Source organism: Oratosquilla oratoria, chromosome 14, assembly GCF_046742065.1.
Source record: "Oratosquilla oratoria isolate Oo_2021 chromosome 14, ASM4674206v1, whole genome shotgun sequence".
NCBI lineage: Eukaryota > Metazoa > Arthropoda > Malacostraca > Stomatopoda > Squillidae > Oratosquilla > Oratosquilla oratoria.
This window is the reverse complement of record NC_134790.1, coordinates 53,496,044-53,504,954: the sequence shown is the minus strand read 5'-3', so window position 1 is coordinate 53,504,954 and position 8,911 is coordinate 53,496,044.

The following is an 8,911-nucleotide window of genomic DNA, read 5'->3' as shown; positions in this document are numbered from 1 at the left end:
TAGGGCCCATCTAAGCTGAGTATAGCCGCCTATCGTTAACCAGAACATAATAATTGGCCTGGCCTCCGGGCATTAATGGACTCGTGAGATGAAGCTGCTCTGAACACGGTAATGGTGGGCACATGATTCCCACCTCGAGGGCTTGGAAGAGAAGGAGGAGGAAGAAGAGTAGGAGGAGAAGGAAGAGTAGGAGGAGGATGAGGAGGAGGTTGGGGGAGAGGAGACAGTAAGGGGGAAGGAAGAAGGACTTAAACTCCAAACTTCTTACCCATCCGGGACCAGTCCCGGGGGGCACACTTTCACCAGCACATACCTCCGAGTTCGGATAAGAGGGGAGGAAAGGAGGGAGAGAGGTTGGGAAGATGGGAGGTTGGTAAGGTGGGAGAGTGGGAGGGAGAGGTATGGTGGATGGGTGAAGAGGTTTAGATGGAAAGATGAAGGAGGGGGAAGAAAAAGAAAGGAATAGAGGGAGTGGAGGGAGAAAGCAGAGGAAATGTGTGGAGGGAATTAGTGGATGAAGGAATCAGAGGAAGGGAGTAGAGGATGAGAGCGGAGGAAAAGAGTGGAGTGAGGGGGTGGAGGAAGGGAGAGGACGGTGGAAGGGTAAAAGGAAAGAAGAAGGCCTGCCACAAGCAAACAATAAACGCGAATGAAAAAAAATGCACCATCCACTTTCCCTTCTTATAACAGGAAGGCCTTCCACCAAGCAAGCATGCAGCTACCTTGCTCTGTTTATAATACACTTCTATACATTCCATTACAATACCTATGCCGTCGGTCCCTGTTTTCTCTCAAGGACATTCCCTCTTACCAGTCTTGAATTGACTAAAAAAGTTACATACATACATATACCAAAGGCTTTTTTCCCCTACACGGGGGGTAGCCAAAAAGAAAAAGGCATAGAGACCACTCCCACCCATTCCATTTCCTATATATTCCACTCCCCTCCACCCTCCTCCCTCCCTCTTATCTTGGCACCTCCTGGATGACGGGTCATTCCTGCAGCCTGTCCACTGCCCTGGGTCAGAAGCAGTGTTGCAAGATACAGCACGTCCACAGCAAGGCCGCTTCATATATTCGGCGACCCCCCTCTCCGTCCCTCCACACAGAAAAGGAGAAGACGGGGAGAAATCTACCTCCACCCCCACTCCTTCCCTCCCTACCACATTCGCACCCAAGTATCTAAAACTATCCACTTCCTCCAGTCTTTCACCCTTAATGCTCACATCCAGCCTGCTGTCACTCTCTCCCCTTGTACATCTCATCACCATACTTTTGCCCACATTTATCTTCAGCTTCCTTCTTTCACACACCTTCTCAAACTCTGTCACTAACTTCCTCAATCCCTCCTCTGATCCTGCTATAAGCGCAGTGTCGTCAGCAAACAACAACTGGCTCACCTCCCACTTTTCTCTATTTTCTTTAATCATCTCTGTTACCATAGTCACCCCCTGGTGCTAATTACATTCTCTATTTTTTCCAAATGCTGGTAGTGCAGCTAATGTTTACATACAGACGCGAATTCACGGTCTGATATTAAAGTGTTTTAGATAAAATGTATCTAGAGATACGTTTATACTTTTGAGATCCACGGTGCTCTAGTTACGTAAGAATTTATAGAAATACATATTGTAATTGCTTTTGATGTATGATCCATGTACGGTGTGTATTTGACGATATTGAATGTATCGTTAGGATGATGCCAAGAGTATTGGAACCATGATGCCAACTCAAACGCCTAGAACAATGAAAGAGTTGTTCTTTCTGTCTCTTTCTCTGCTGCGTGAAAATGGAGATGGACGTTTAGTCCTTTTGCTGGGGGAAGTAAGAGTTGGGAAAAGAATAAATGGGAGGAATAACGGGAATAGATATAATGGAAAACACGCAGGAGGGAGAGAGCAATGATTTCTGGTAAGTTATGACTGCATATCTTGGTAGGATGCATGTTATTTAAGATGATTAGCAAGGATCCAATTTTCATGTGTTTATAGGAGCAGAACTTGTTGAGGTGGTTGGATAGAGATAATATAATTTGTGCGTGTTTGTAGAACTGTGATGATAATAGGAATTGGTGTTTTAATTGCATGGAATGTAATATGATGACTATGTTGATGTGGAGGCAGTAGCTCAACTGAGTAGCAGTGGAAACATTGAATAATTACCTCATATGATAAGAATGTGCTGGATTTTGAGATGCAAAGATAAATGCATTCATTTAGTTCTGTACTGTTAGGCTTATTCAATATAGGTATAGAGAAAATTACCTAATATCTTTTTGTATCCTCCATGTATCATGATAATTAATGTGGGATGATGATTTTTCCTAACTGAAAGGGGATAAGATATATTTACAGAAGGAAGTGTGAAGAAGGAAATGAAATAGATATCCGTTTATTGTCACTCCACCTTTAAGGGATGAGGCAAGATCTGTTGTTGTCCTCCTAGATCCTTTATTTACTAACTAATTGCTTTAAGGTTAGAGGTGGTCACGTGACATCTCCAACCCCTGACCCACTACCCTCGCATTCACCTCTCGCACCACCCCATCCATGTAAAGATTGAACAGCCAGGGCGACATAGCACATCCCTGACGAAGTCCCACCTTTACCTCAAACCATTCACTCTCTCCTTTTCTAATCCCAACACAAGATCTACTACTCTCGTAAAAACTCTTGACTGCTCTTAACAGCTTTCCATATATCTGCAGTACCTCCCACATTTCCTTCCTGTCTACCCTGTCGTAAACATTTTCCAGATCCATAAAAGACCAAAAAACATCCTTACCTTTTCCTATAGCTTTCTCACATATCTGTCTTACCACAAAAATCTGATCTACACAACCCCTACCCGTCCTAAACCCACACTGTTCCTCACCAGTTACTCCCTCTGTTCCTCTCCTAATCCTCTCAATTGAGACCCTCCCATAAGCCTTCCCTACTACACTCAACAAGCTAATCCCTCTGAAACTACTACACTCACACTTGTCCCCCTTTCCCTAGTAAAGCGGAACTATACAGGCACTCCTCCAGTCTTCCGGTACTCTACCCTCTCTTACGCAAACATTAAATAACCTCATCAGCCAGTCCACCATAACTGTACCTCCTTTCTTCAGACATTCTGCATGGCATCCATCCAGACCAGGTGCCTTACCTGCTCTCATCATCTTAACAGCTGCTTTCACTTCATCCTTCCCTATTTCTCCTCCATTTTCCTCACTCATCACTCTCCTTTTCTTAGCGCTTCCCACTGCAACGACCTTTCCCTCCCTATCCTCCTTCACATTTAGCAACTCCCTAAAATACTCCACCCACCTTCCGCTCACTGCCTTCTCTTCCATTATGATCTCTCCATCTGCACCTTTTACCTTTTCTTCTCTGCTTGATTCGCCTCCTCTTTCTCTTTTAATTTCCTTCCAAAACATCTTTTTATTGTTTTCAAAATTTTCTGTCATACTCTTACCCCATTTCACATCTGCTCTCCTCTTTGCTTCCTTTATCTTATGCTTAACTTCCTTTCTCTTTACTTTGTACCTCTCATACGATTCCCTCGTCCTAATTTGTAACCAATCTATGAATGCCTGCCTCTTCTCTTCTACACCTTTCTTTGTTTCCTCATCCCCCAACTCACTACCCTTCCTTCTATTTCCTCCCACCCTCCTTGTTCCACACACCATCTTTGCACACCTTATGACTCCCTCCTTGAACCATCCCTATTTCTCCTCCATTCCTAGTTCTACTCTATCCTTTACTCCCTCCTACTCCTCTTTCAGCTTCTTATACACATTCTCCTTTTTTCTCATTTAAGCAGTTCACTCTAAGTACCTCCCTACCTTCTGTCCTTTTCCTCTTTCTCCACCTATTCTCCACTCTCAATTTACCTTCCACCAGGAAATGATCTGATATTCCCCCACTCTCTCCCATTAGAACATGTACATCCTTAACTCTTCCTACTATGCTCCTGGTCACCACTATATAGTCCATTAACGCTCTATCTGCCACCCTTCCATTCACCAACCTCTCCCATGTGTACTTATGCTTGACTTTCTTCCTAAACACTGTATTTGCTATCCTCAACTCTTTCAAGACACATCTCCACCATCATTTCTCCACTACGATATTTACCTGGAACTCCATACTTCCCAATCACTCCGTCAATTGGTTCATTTCCTACCCTAGCATTAAGGTCTCCCAATACAACTACATTGACATTTCTCCCTAATCCCTCTATACACTCATTTATATCTACCCAAAAAGCCTCCCTTTCCTCTACGCTCTTCTCACTACCAGGTCCATACGCACTTAAAAAACCCACATCTCCCTTCCCAGCTTCACCTTCACCCACATTAGCCTTGATGATACCTCCTTATCCACTACCTGCTTACTTATTTCTTCACTTACTAGTATAGCCACCTCTTCTCTCCCTCGTCCCCTCTTCACTCCTGAGTACCTCCCAGCTACAGGATTGGGGGACAGCATAACGGAGGGATAGTCGTAGTATAAAAGTGTCATCATTTCTCTATGAACAGAGTTTTCCTCTATCACAGACAAAATAATGTGTGACTCTGGTCCGTAGGGGCGCCCCATATAGACCCTAAAGTATCAGATGCATGCTACTTTGCCACAATAACACGCACCCAATACCCCAGACGGGTAGCACACCCAAAGCAATTTCCATCCCAGCTTCAGTGGTATCAAATTTCCTATTGCTGGGGATGGGGAAAGAGTGGGAGGGAAAGTGGTGGAATAGGGAGGGGAAGAACACAAGGAAAATATATATGCATTGGCTTTCCCCTCCGGTCTCTGATATCAGTTCCCAGAAGCTTCCTGTCGTCGACTCTACGCAGAGACCCCAAATCAACAGCGCTGTCCCATAATAACTCCAGTGTCTTCCATTGTGTCCCTAAAAGGATCCGGTTTGCCAACGAAGGCGTTTCTCGTTTTTTCTCTTCTTACCAAACCAGTCTTCATCTGAACAAAGTCGCCTGACGTTAGTAAAAACAGTCTGTGAGGCCCAAAGCCACGGGGATGAAGGAGTTGGTTGATCGAGACAGGATCAGTCCCGTCCAACTAGGGTCAACCCCGCAGCCGAAGAAAATTGTCTTATGATGGTCGCTGCAGAGTCCATGATTTATTGATTGATTTATGAATTTTTTGGCTTGAAGGCCAAGCGCCGGAGCCAGTAGACCATTCAGCGCATATCTATCTTATACAAATGAATAAATGAATCATGTAAAACAATAAAAGCAATAAGTACTCACAAAAACACATCAAAACAAGATACACATAAAAGCAATCATATACACAATCTTAAAATTTATAAAACAAATTGATGTTTTTTTTTTCAACTTTAAAGCATTCTCCACATGAGCATCCTCCCCTAAAACTTTTTCACGAGATGAATTTATTTTTAAAAAATTGCCCTGCGCTTATTAGAGTATGCAGGGCATTGAATTAAAATGTGTTTAATTGTAAAAAAAACAACTTGGCAAGTTAGGCATTGGGGGCCAGCCTTTCTGTTCCACTTGCCATAAAAAATTTATGGGTAATGTAGGAATGGCCAATTCTTAACCTTGTTAAAACAATAATTGATCTCCTGTCCAAAGAATGCGACTTCCAAGGGCTCACCAAGGGGTGAATCTCTTTTAACTTGTAACTACCATCCAGCCTTGTCCATTGTTCCTGCCACTTCTCCATTGCATAACAATGAATTACTTGCTTGAAGTCTGTATGTGGGATTTTAGTGTCTGTTATGTGACTGAGCCTAGTAGCAGCTTTGGCTGCAACATCGGCCTGCTCATTTCCAGTGACACCCACATGGGACGGCACCCAGCAAAAGTTTACTTTTATTTTCTTCCGGCTGTTAATAAGGATCAACCAGTCCTGTATTTCTTGAACTAAATAGTGAAGATGCAATAATTTACATAGAGAGGATAGTATACTCATAGAGTCTGTAAAAATAACAACGTTGTTGTTAGATGAAACAGAATTAAAATAAATTTCAGGTCATTGCAGACTGCTAGCAGTTCAGCAGGAAAAGCAAAGCTAAAATTAGACAACTTCCTCTTTAAAACCGTGTTCTAAGACACAACAGCACAACCAACACCATCTTGGGATTTTGACCCATCAGTATAAATAAAAACGGAATCAGCATGTAATGACAAGTGCTCTAAAAATTCACTCCTTAGCTCTACAGCAGTTCTATTTTTCTTGTTTTTAAAAGGACAAATTTCAGTGGGAGATCTGTTCCAAGGAGGGAATTTGGGAGACTTAACCTCAGCAATTGTAACAGGAACGAGTCCTACCTCCTCTGCCCCAAATTCACATCTCACTTCTAAAGGTTTTGGCTGAGTACCTTTTCTTGGAGCTCTGTCTACCGGCTGCTTTACATATTTGAAGTTTGGATTTTGTTTTGATGATAACACACGAGATATATACCTAAGGCTTAATTCCTCCCTGCGAATATAAAGGGGAGGAATTCCTGCGTCCACATGCAAACTATCCACTGGAGATCTTCTATAAGCTCTCGAACAAATCCGCAAAGCCATATTGTGGACTACATCATGCTAATAATAAAGTTTTACATGCCGATCCATAAATTTGACATCCATAATCGATTTTGCCAAGGCACAATGCTTGGTAAAGCCTTATTAGAGTTATACGATCTGCTCCCCAGTTGAAGCGAAGCACTACCTTTAGTATATTAAGTCGCTGTTTAACATTGCATATGACCTCATTTATGTGATGAGTGAATGTCAACCTTTTGTCCAAAAACAGACCCAAGTATTTTACATGATCTTCATATGGTAATATAATACCCTCTAAGAATAATGTTGGTATCTCTTTTTTGCGTCTCAGTCTAGAGAACCTAATGGCTTTTGTTTTTCAGCAGAGAATCTGAAGCTCCTGCAATTAGCCCATGCTATTACTAAGTTAATAACCTCTTGAATCTCTTGGCCTGTTTCTAATGTTGTCGATCTGCTGCACACAATAGCGAAGTCATCAGCATAAGCCAATCCATGTACTCCAACAGGAATTTGTTTTAACAAACTATTAATGGCTATGCTGAAGAGTATAGGACTCAGAACACTTCCTTGGGGAATCCCTTCCTCTTGAAGATATGCAGAAGAGAAAGAAGAGCCCACCCTGACTTTTAGATAACGATCAGACAAGAAATCCTTCAAACAATTGAACATATTACCCCCGATACCCCACTCTGCAAGTTGCTTCAGAATGTTTCCCCAGCAAAGCTCGGATTCTGAATTGTAAAGGTATTCTGAATCTCACGAGTGATAAAAAGTAAGGGATCCAGAGTGCAACTATTTCTTCTAAATCCAAACTGACATAAGAACATAAGAATAAAGGAGACTGCAAAAGACCATAAGGCCTACACTAGGCTAGATAGAAAATTTTAGACCCCAAAAACCAAACTAAACGCATATTAACCATTCTTTCATAGGTCTTACAAATACAGCTGGTGAGAGCAATAGGTCTGTAACTTTGTGGGAGATTAGAGTATTTTCCAGCCTTTAAAATTGCTATGATAATTGAAGTCTTCCAAGATTTAGGAGAAGACCCAGAAGACCAAAATTTATTCAGCACATTTAAAAGGACATTCCTCGAAGATGTGGATAAAGGAGCAACCATGAAATAAAGAATGTCATCCTATCCAGGAGAGGTTGGGGAGGATAAAGATAAAGCATGATCCAATTCATCCAAGGTAAAACGATTATATCCCTCTAAGTTTGTATTGGTAGGAGGAACAATCGTGGTCTTGTCTCTAATTCTTCTGAAGTCAGGTGAATAATGAAGTGGACTTGAAACACCAGCATGGTGTCTTCCAAAAGCCTCTGCTGCCTCTCTTGTATCTTGAGAATGGGCAAAGGAGATCGAGTAAACTTTCCCCGTAATTTTCGAATCCTATTCCATACTAAGGTAGGGAAAGAATCATATTTCAACTCGCTAATGAATTTAATGAAGGATTCCCTCCTTGCTTTCTTAAAGATTTTCTTCTGCTTTCCTTGAGCTCTTCTGTACGTTATCCTACTGGCTAAACAAGGATATCTCAAATATATCTTATAGCAAGTTCTTGTAATCTTTCTGCTCAAAGCACATTCATCATTCCACCAGGGGACTGCTGGGCGTCGAGGTTTACCAGCTGTCCTAGGAATGGATGAAAAAGCACCAGAAAGTATGATGCCTACCAGATAATCATATGCATCACAGTTACTAGAAAAATCACTAGTCTTATAATCAATCTCTGTAGATCTCCTAAATAATTCCCAATCAGCATCTCCTGTCTTCCTTTTAGGTAAGCAAGAGGAGGGAATGTTCTTTAAGTATTTAATGTGGATAGGCCAGTGGTCGCTACCATGTAGATCTTCATCTATTGACCAACTATAATCTAATCTTAAGGAAGATGAACAAATAGTTAGGTCTATAGCATAACTTGAATTGTGAAAGACATCAAACCTAATTTTGGAGTCACCATTCATCAAAATGACATCGTTATTATCAATAAATTCTTCATTTATATTACCCCAGGGGTCACACCTTGATTCACCCCATAGAGGATGCTTGGCATTAAAGTCACCCATTAAAATAAAAGGCTGAGGAAGCTGGTCGAACAAAAATTGTAGGTTATTTAACTCAAACTGACGGGAGTGGTTAAATACGTCTAGAAGTCGCTCTTCCAGTTCAGGCTCCAAATACAAAGAACATAAAGTGATCCATTTAGTGGTAAAAATTCGTACTGCTCAAGCCTGCAACACTGAATGTAGGTGGACAATTCTGTGGTTTACAGACTTGTTAACAATGATATCAGTACCTCCATGAGCAAGAATCTATTTCTAATTTCTAATTGAGATTTCTTTTTATTATCCTTAACCGTTGCAAGGCTTATTTTCTTTTTTAAA